Source organism: Myiozetetes cayanensis, unplaced genomic scaffold (genome assembly GCF_022539395.1).
Source record: "Myiozetetes cayanensis isolate MyiCay16 unplaced genomic scaffold, myiCay2020 scf12, whole genome shotgun sequence".
NCBI classification, from domain to species: domain Eukaryota; kingdom Metazoa; phylum Chordata; class Aves; order Passeriformes; family Tyrannidae; genus Myiozetetes; species Myiozetetes cayanensis.
Genome location: NW_026086826.1, coordinates 20957052 through 20967781, shown reverse-complemented (window position 1 = coordinate 20967781; position 10730 = coordinate 20957052).

The window sequence follows — 10730 nt, the reverse complement described above, 5'->3', positions numbered from 1 at the left end:
CCTGATGCCCAAATTTGCCTTCAGAGGCCCAGGTTGAACAACTTCTGTTCTTTACTGCCTTGTTTCGCACCTCTGAGCGCGGCGCACTTGTTAGGACGTGGCAGGATGTATGGGTGACTTTCTTTTCGTGTCTTTCTAATATCTGCCCATTAGATAAGGTATGGCAGTAAATGCACTGCAGTCTGTGATGTTGCTACACAAGAACTACAAAAATATCAAGGATGTCTTAACCTGCAGGCTATTTGCTGTGCAAGGAAGTGTGGTTTTGAAATGATTCCCCTTCTAATATTGGACTGGTGTTGGGAACGGCTTTTAAGACTTATATTAAAACAACATACTGATCTAAACTGTATTTTGTGGAGAACACAATTGGTAAGAACTGGTTATTCAACACAGTAATTTTGAACTTTTGACTGTCTTGCTGTGTGAATTATGTCTAATTATGGCTTCTAACCCCTCTTGGTGTCTGAAAATGTGTAGAAATATTACTTTTTTGTCAATATTTGTGCAGTTCACGGTAAAAATTGTCTGTGTTCTGGCAACTAACTAAATGCTTGAGTACTGTACACCTATGTTCTAAGACTTTGCATCTCTTTTGCTAAAGGGCTAACAAAGGAGTCTAGTATGTACTATGTAAGTGTATGAAAAAATCCATAGTGTGTTTACACATGCATACATATTTATGCATATAGATGTATAAAATCTTTTCTTCGCTGCACTAAGTTTGTGCATCTCCTTTGTGCAGTAGCTGGAGCAGCTTCCAGAATGGCCTTTTACTTGAACGCTCTTGGAGCAGTGAAAGTGCTGTCCCTGCAGACCTTTCCCCTGCAAGCTGAAAGTATGAGATCGAAGAGAAGTAGGCAGTAAGTTCACTTAAATAATGTCAGTAGTACTCATGCTAAAATCCAGAACGGTTTTGTCCCTTATAGCCTCATGTAAAGCAGAATATCTAGTGCCCATCCCTTTGAAGTAGGTGTCAGCAAAAGCCATTAAGGTGAAGGTGGAAGTACAGGAGATGAGCTTTTGGATGGGTACTCCTGCCACCCTAAACTAAGCCTTTTGCTAATATATTTATTTGCCCTGTAGTTTAGCTCTTGCTAAGGCACTGATATAGAAGTGCTTGGGCTCTCTATAAAGCAAATGCCATGGTGTTTAGTTGTTACTAATTTGTGTGGTGCATGAGTCAGTCTCTCCCTAGCCAGCCTTAACAACCCCTCTCCCCTGCCTGGCCTGCGTTTTGCAGGAAGCGCTCGGGCTCGGACTGAATTCGAGCAGTGCCATCTACTGTCCTGTTGTAACACTGATTTGTGAGGGGGAACGGCCATTCTAAGCTCAGTACTTGGAGTTAATCTTGACAGCAGAGGAAGAAGAGTTTACAACAGTGCAAGATGAACCCAGCTGAGCCATGTTTTTATCACAGAATGATGGCATTTTTGGGGTTGAATTGCATTAGCCTGAGCAGAGGGTCTTTGTGATGATACATCCCTGCAGCCTTCCCTGTGCCTCAGTACCATGAGTGATGCAGGCTGGTAATGAGGCCGTTTTGCTTTCCGTAATTAAACAAATTCCTCATCTTGAACTGGCTTACTCTGTAGATGCAGCAGCCTCTGCCTGTTTGATACGAATGTCTTACACTGACACTACTTGTACTGGGGACTTGTGTGTGTTTGATGGCTCTATCTGGGCCACTGCGGGGTTAACATAGCAGATAGCTCTGTGGATTTTCAAGTCCACACTCTTAAGCTCTTCCTTTATGACCTCCCCTGATAATTGCAGGCCAATTAGCTTTGTCAGGTCGCTTCAGTGTTTGTCTGAATCTGTCACGTTCCTTCCAGTGTAAAATCCTAACTAAACCTTTCAGATAGTTTGGGCAGGGCAATAGTTGACTAAAGGAGGAGAAGTTCAGAGGCTGGGTTACTGCAGGGGTGTTTTAATAGGACTTGGTTTGTAAATAGGATTTCTGAGTAATCTTGGTGGTACAGATTACTGTCTCAGTGCTGGCAGTAGCTCTGAAGCCATCCTTCTTAAAATAGATGAGTATAAAAAGTGTCACCTTTGCCGCATAAATACTAAAGCTGGCAGTTCACATTTTGGAAAGATCTCAAATGTAAACGTTTTTTACTGCTAGCTGAAAGGTTGCCTGCAGTATATGGGGAAGATGTATAAGTATATTTACATTTCAGAATTTCTTTCCCAAGTTTGTAGCTTATTTCTCACTGGCTGGATAGATTTTGCTAAGGTTTCACTATGGAAGCAAGAATGAGATGTAACTGCAAATTTTGGTGGTGATGAGGAAGGATATAAAATTCTGATTCATCTATCACCACAGTTGTGTTGTTCATAGCAGAAGTAGCTGAAATTACTCTTTACGGGTTAGGAAAAGGTTGCGCTGCATGGGTGGAAAACTCCTGGACTCCCCAGAACTCCATGACTTGCTCATACAAAACCTTCTGGGATGGCAGCAATATGTAACCTATCCTCGTTAAATGTCCGTACTAATGAATTAGTGACAGTGCACACATCTGATCTATCTGCTGCATAAATGTTTAATTTTGCTTTTACCAGAGTCTGGTAGAAGACTGGTTTCTGTGCAGCAGAGAAAAAGATGCAAGTGTGGTGTTGCATTTGTCCACAGGGAATTGGAGCTGGAGTAGGAGCACTTCTGAATCAGTCATGACACTGCCATCCCCTTGAAGTTATTTTGGCTTAGACATCAAATATTGCTCACGGGTTCCTTAAGGAGTATCTGGTTTTAGTTTGCTTCTCCAGTCTTCTGTGCTTTCTCTATCCTAGAGAAAAAAGGGATAAGGAAAAGATTTATTCAGTATTCTGACTTATTCCTGCAGACTTGTACTCCATGCCCATACCTTGCCGTGAGACATTTGCTGGGCTATAATCTACTGGCACTCATCATTTCCACAGTATGACATGTTGATGGGAAACAGTGTGATCCTGCAGATAAGAGAGTCTTGCAGATGGAGATGTTCATCTCAGTTCTGCTACTGATCTTACATATATCCTTTCTCAGCATCTCTGGTCCTGGTATTTTCTTGTCTTGTACGTGTTAAGCTCTCTGGGACTGCCATCATGCTGTGATGGTTCAGTGTGTAGCCTGGGGTTGTGCTATGATACAAATAATATTCTGATTAAAAATTAAGACCTTGGCCTACAGTGATGCTTGTTAAAGTACCACACACTTTATTAGTGGAGATTTTTCTGTTGGTTTGGTGATTAAGGTAATAAACAATGTGAAAAGAAACCCGATGGAAGCAGGAAGATAATCATATTCTAAAAAAGGTTGATTGCCAAAGTTGCCTGCTGGAATAAATTCATATTAATCTTAAAGATAGTCTTTCATCTCTAAAAGGAAATTTGGCTTCCTACTCGGTTATTGTTTTCAGCCTTTTCTTCTAGTTTAGTTTTAATTGGCAGCAGTGTTTCTCACCCTAATATTGCCATCTATAACACTGCAAGTTGAGTATGTCTTGCTCTCTTCTCAGAGAACACTGAGAACCCACTGAATTCCAGCAGCGATTTCTGGTTTTAAACTAAAAGAGAAACACAAAACTAGAGAGCCTAATGATTTAAGATCTTTTGGTTGCTTGAACTTCTGCCTTCTCTCCCTGGAGGTATTCTCAGCCCTTGGAGAACACACGTGAATTGATGGGTCGTCGTCTGCTCTCCGAATCGCAAATAATAATATTCTGGTTTTACACAGGTCTTTCCATGCTGGAGCCTGGCAGTGTTGAAGGGGAGGGGGCAGCGCCGGCAGGACCCATTTCTCCGCTCTTTCTGGTTTTTTTTTCCCTGTTTTTTGCTGTTTGCTCTCCCCGGGTCGGGGCGCAGCGGGCGGCGGGGCCCGCGCGGGCCAGCAGGGGGCGCCGCCCGCCCCGCCCGATCCAACACCTCGGGAGGGGCCGGGAAGGATCGGGAGGATGAGGGTTGGGAAGCTGGTTGGGAAGCGCAGGTTGTGAGTGACCCGCAGGAAAGATTTGAGTGGCAGCATGTCCAGCTTTGCCGCCGTCTGCCGCCTCAGGCTCTGTGCGTGCAGGGGGCTGTACCGCCAAGGTGGGGAGGGGAGCGAGGGATGGGATCGAAGTGAACAATGAAATCCGAGGCTGAAGGTCAGAAATTTTTTTCCTGACAGCGCAGAAAAAGCTCCCCCTGGGATTCCTATTGCTTGAGACACTAATTAAAAATAGAATAAATAAAATCTATGGCAACATTTATCAGAGACAGTCCTTTACTGCTGTAGGTCACTCAGGGCTGCAGTAAGCACAAAGACAAAAGGGTTTCGATTGCCCTTTAGGAGTCGGCAGGACAGTGTATTTCATGCCCGGAATCTTGATTCTGTTGGGATTTTCTGCTGGAGCTTGAGCACCTGGGATGCCTGAGTTAAACAGACTAGAGTCTAAATGAAGTATGTAGGCAAATGCAAAGGTTCAAATAAGTGTTCCACACTGAAATCTGGTGTTCTGGCTGACCACAATAACTTTTCATGAGAAGTGAATAATTGGATATTTCATTCTTGCTAGTTGCATTAATTTATTTTAGTAAATTCTGTATGTTCATCTTCTTTTAATTTCCCGCTGTGCTATAAGAAATAAGTTAAATGACCTCTAAGATCCCAAAAGTTCTGGAAGTTTCCCAGATGCCAGACGTTGACTTTCATGTGGCTTACTCCATGTAAAGATACCAGGGCTGAACTTCACCATGAAAGCTGTGTGGGGAAAAGCCAGTGCTCAAGGCATCTCTATCCCCAGGAGTTGTTGCTCTGTAGAACTATTTGAGACTTTTAATTATAAGCCCTTTATTTAACTTTCAAGTGTATCTTATTAATACTTGGAATATATGCAAGGGATTTATAATGCACCTGTTGAGAATGGGCCTTACTTCAAAAATTAACCAAATTCAGCAAAAGCCTTTCAGTGGTTCTGTCTGGAAGTTGCTTTGCAGAAGGGGGAAGTTACCTCTCATGTCCTCTCTGAGCAAGCTTCAGTTTTGAAATTCTAAGTAACTTGATGCCTTTCAACTTGCTTGTATGAAATCATTCAAGTGCCTCCTTAGGGAGACGATGTGATGGCAAAAGCATTCCTCCATGCACTGAACTATCCACAGGAGTGCTGTCCCAGAGCCTCAGCAGGACATCCTGGTGGGAATAGGTCTAGAGCATGAGCCTGCTCTCCCAGTTTTTTGAGGCATTCGTGAATTTGCTTGTAAGGGGTTGAAATGTTCTGCACGTGTTTGGGACTTAACAGAAGGGGTCGGTGCTGGATGTACGTAGACAGTGATCAATTTGGTACAAAATAAGGGAAACAGTTTGTAAGGGGTCTTTTTAACAGTTATACTTTTAAAGCTATTGATCTGCCAGAGAGTGTTTTGAGGTTTTTTCCATTTTTAGGGATTGCATATTTTGATGTGTCACCGTCTGATAATAGAATTAAGACGTAAGCCTAGTTCAGCTTCAGGAGTCTAAATCAGCAATAAATATTTAATTAAGTTGTCTTAAACTGTCAAAGTGAGGAAATACACAGTGTTCAAGATTAAACTCACAGCTCCTGTTGTTGAACCTCAGTTTGCAGTTGTATATCAGTAGCTAAATATAAAGTGTAAGGTCTTAAAGTCCTAGTAGAAAAACTTGAAACTTGCAATAGAGGCATAAAGAAGAGATGTAAAAATCTGGGGCCTTTTGACTAAGATGTTTAATTTTTGTATGGTTCTAGAGGCAATCTGCTTTCAAAAGTGCTCATTTTAAGAGACAGAAACTTAACATCTGCCAGCAGATATCAAAGCTGAGAGGACGAAGCAGCCTTTCTCTTGCATCTGTGTACATACAGACATTTCAATGTTTTTATTTAAGCTTTTTATTTCTTGTTAATTTCTCAGAGCTTTTCCTAAGGTGTCAGATGTTCTCCCTTTCTACTGAAACAGGCAAATTTAATTCACTTTGTTTTAAAACTTACTAGGGACCTTGGGAAAAGTTGTCAAGCACTAAAGCAGAATGTGTTCAGCACCTTGTTTGTCCTTCAGTAGGCAACTGGCCTTGTGAAGCAGTGTAACCTAAGCCAAATAAAATTCCCTTTCCCCAGTGCCTACACAGTGTGTCCTCTCTGGGGATGAGTCCAAGGGCTGAAAAGTCCTTTCTTTACACACTGGCTCTACTCAGATTGAGTCACTTTGGGAGAGTCTGGATGGCACACAGATTGTTTTTGTGTGGAAAAAATACATGAATATTTCCTCAGGTATTAATTAATGCAATTCTTAGTTATTGAGAACTTCAAGTAAAAAATTAAGAGTGTTCTGAGACAGTATTCAAATGTACCCTTTACATCTAGTTATTTGGTCACACTCCTTGTAAATGTCTGGCCAACAAATTTCTTTCCTTCCTTGCTACACTCCTCTTACTACACTGTACCTTTGTAATAGGGGGAACTTTTTGCTTTTATTTTTCCTTAACTGATTGTAAAGCAGGAGAATTTATTGTCCATTTCTATTCCCAGTAACTTGAGTTTGTGGTTTTTAATTTGTCGGGTGTTTTTTAGCTGTAGTGGTGAGGTAAAGAGGAGGAGCCTGAGCAACCCCCATTCTATCATGCTTTAAATACTGTATTTGGTAATTAGTCAGTAAACAGCAGGAGACTGACATTTCTTGGGAAGTTTCTCAAATGATAAAAATAGTTAGATAAATGATAAAAATAGTTAGAACTGTGTCCCTCAGGACAGTACTAATGAGCCTACAGGTTGGGTGGGATAAAGACGTGCAGCAGCTTTGTGTTTTCATGCTCTACAGTAGTACCTGTGATGCTCTGGAACGAGGATCTGAGAAGAACAAGGGTCACTGACTAGGAATTTATTGCATATGGAGGAAAAGGATTAATTGCTTCTGGTTCTCATTTTCAACTTGACCTCCAGAAAAGGAAGGTCCCTGTAACATCTCAAACTGTGTCATGAGAACAGCTCTTGTCTTTCATTAGTGACAGTAGCTCATACTGCTGCATTGAAATAATTTCTGAAAGCTAAGTTTCTCTTGTAGTCTCTGTGTTTGCTCTTGGAGCTTCTGTGAGCTCAGACAATGGAAATGGATGTATTGATCCCATTAACAGTCTCCATGATTTTTTCTGCACAGAGCATGCTCTTTTGACATAGATGCTGCAGGAAAATGGCCAAATGGGTTCTGAACAAACCAGTTTTCACTGGAGGGAGTGACTAGCTTGAAAGCAGTGCTGTTAATCCCATCTTAGGTGGGAAAGAACTTCATTTTTACATAGTTTCTATTTTCAGTGAAACAACAGGAGCATTTGACTTGCCTTTCCTATCATGATATGAAAACAAAATACAAAAGTGTGCACACTGACTATTGCTTAGGAAATACTAACAGCAAAACAATGTTGTAACTGTGCCACAGTTTCAGAGAAGCACACCTGAGTAGCTTGTTCATGTTTGGAGATTTACCCTAGTTGCCATCAATATTTAGTGATGGTGGTATGGGTCACAAAACCTATTAACCTTCTTCTGCACACACAGCATACTCATGCTAGCAGTTCACTTGGCATTTCCAGATAGTTCTGTGCGTGGTGGCCTTGCAGGAGCAAAAGTTCTGCATGGTAGCACCATGAACAAAACCAGAATTAATATTTCTGCAACAGATCCGGAATCATTTTGGTAGAAAGTTCTGAGTAATGCAAGGCAGCAGAATGTTGTAGATGGCAATTCCTCCTTGCTTCTATCCAAGAAATTAAAATGTGAAAAGAAACATGTAATCCAGTGCTCAACAGGTTAATTTAATGTGAACTATTTTTGAAACTGGGTGATAAGTCATAGATAACTGTGATCGATGTAGTAGTTTTGATGAAAATAAATTTCCCTGGGATGGTGTCAGTTCTTCCATTATATAGCAAGCCCTTAAGCTAGGCAGCCCCACAGCTGAAGAGAAAAAGGCGTGATGTAAGGAAAAGAAATCTCTTTTTTTTTAACCTCTGTGTTTCAAACTGAGTTTATTTCAGTCTCAGTGTTCAGATGAGTCACCTGAAGTTTGTTTTGTTGAGTCAGGATGTGAACATGAGTTCTCAGTTTAACTGCAAGTTACAATTCAAGGTTGTCTGGTTACTTACTTAAAGTAACATTTTTTTTCTTTGAAGTCAAGGTTGAAGAAATTAATGTGCTCCTGGTTCACATAGCAGTTGCTTTCAGCTTTTTATCAAATACATGGTGTTTGAAGATTGTCAGTGGAAGCCTCCCTGATGCTTCTGACAATCTGTGGAATTCAAACGTTTCTAAAAATAATTGCTTCTAACCTGCAGAAAGTATTTAAAAATGGAGCCAGTGTGCCACTTCCTTGAGTGTTTTCTTTCCAGCCAGCTTTCCAGGCGAGTACCATCACAGAGCTCCTGCACATCGGTGGGCTTTCTGTCAAGGTAAATATTATCACTGGGAATTAAGAGTAAAAACATGTGAACCAACATAGCTGCTCCTTCATTTGAGCCGTGTGATTGTGTCACTCAGCTGGACACCTACTGAACAGTGCTGGTGGATCTTGAGATACGTCTAATCAGAATTTAAATGAGGCAGACATTAAAAAATTTCAGTGTTTGTTTGATGTGCACTGTTGATCTGATAGAAGTTGCCTGGAGAGGGATTTACAAGAAACACATATAAACAACACTGCTGTCTTACTTCTTCAGAATTACCGTAACTGTGAAGGTGAAGTTGAGAGTGAGTTCAAGATGTTCTTTCTTTGATTGTATTTGCCACATCGCTCCCTCAGCTGATGAAAAATAGGTACTTATTTTATTTACTTCTGTATAGGTATATTTATTTCTGTGTCTTGACAGTGTAGATGATGTTCAGAGATAGACACTACACATCTGGTGAAAGTTTTGCTCAGTGAGGAGAACTAAAATGCCACTAAATAGTAACACCATGAAAATAATAAGATTTTGAAGTTTTATGCTGCTTCCCATCTATGCCAAGCCATTATGCAAAATTGCCTGAGGTTGTTACACTGTATAGCAAGAGTGGGATTTTGGTGGGTGGGGAAGTTTGATAACTCTCCCAAAGTCACAAGAGAAGTTGCTGACCACCAGGAATAGAAGCCATGCATGCTGACAGCCAAGTCTCTGTGAGCCACAAGACCGTCCTTCCTCCTGCACGCAGAGAAGCATTGGCATGAAAGGGAAGTACTTTCTGTGGTTTTAGAGAGGCCTTTCCGGTGATTCTGACACGATCAGCAGAAGGACACACGGTTTTTCTGTGAAGGTCTGACTGTGAAGGCTCAAATTATTTTGTAACTTCGGCTGCTTTCAAACTGGACTCATTTTACGAGGTTGGCTGAATATTCCCCATGCAGGAAGAAGGCCAAAGATGAATCTGTCATTTTTGGAGAGAGTAAATATGGAAGGGACTAATTGGGGTGTGTGGAAATCCATTAATGCCTGTCCATCCTGAGGTGTGAAGCCCTTTGGTCCGTTGCCGTACCAGGCACATGTGCAAAGGAAGAGCTTGTAAGACTGGTAAGAAGAAATGTTCTTTAATGCCAGCTTTTAAATCTAGCTCTGGCATAAATCATGGGAAAGATATATAAATTATGTTCAGCTATTTATTAGCAATTCTCATAAACTCTCATTTTTTCATAATTAACACCACTTCCCTATTTTCAGTAGTCATTTGTCAAGCCATCTTAACTCCTTCCACTCTCCTTTCAGGCTGCACTGATAGTAATTCCAGCAGGGACCAACAGTGTAAGTACTAACACCGTGTAAGCCAGATGGAGAAACAGCAGTTAACACTCCAGAGCAGTAGTTCGAGAGAGTCAGCTGCTCACTGGCCTGGGTCATGCTGGGTGGATGCAGCTGAACTGTTTGTGATGGGGAGGGAAAAGGCAAGGAACACAGCCCTTCCTGCCCCACACCAGGGAATGGGTGCTGCCCTGGGGGGGTGGTGATTGTGGAGAAATATCTTTTCCTTCCTCTGATAATTTCACCAGAATTGTGGGTTAGATTTTAAGAAGCATCAGGATGGCTTTGGCAGAGCCTGGTCATGGCCATATGCTAGGCTATATTGTTGTTAAAAATTGGCTAATCCATATTTCTGTAATTGCTGGAAAGACAGTAGTAAAATAGCTTTCTTTATCCACATAAATGTTTTGGTAGATGAAGGAGGTTATTTATCATCTTGCAGTATATAAAATAAACAGTCTGATTCTGCAGTTATTCTGTACTGTCATCTTGGAATAAGGTGGGGATGATTAAAAGAAGTGGCCTTTAGTCATCTGACAAAATACACTTTTCTTGCACATGAAACAGAAGGCAAAAAGATTATATATTTAAAATAATTGTGTAACATTATTGTTACAATAGTGGCCAAAGACCTTGGCTAGGTTGGAGGTCCCATAGCTTTAGGTGTTGTGCAGACAGCAAGTAAACATTTCTACCTTTAAAAGCTTACAAATGCCAACAGTCCTTTTTTAGACAAGACTTCTGTTGAGTACAGAGAAGGTTCTTGCTCAGTTATGACTTGCAGTAGTCATGTTGAAATTGTGAAGGAAGCTCAAGATAGAGTGAGTGCAAATGAAAATGAAAGTTGAAGAAACTGAGAGAGAAAATACGTTTGTGGAATTAAAAAGCCAATGAGCATGAAAAAGTGCTGAGCACAACTTGTTTTAGTGGAAATTTAGCTTATTTAGCAGCTGGTAAGATCCAGAGACACTTCAGTTCCCAAATGTACATCATAGTC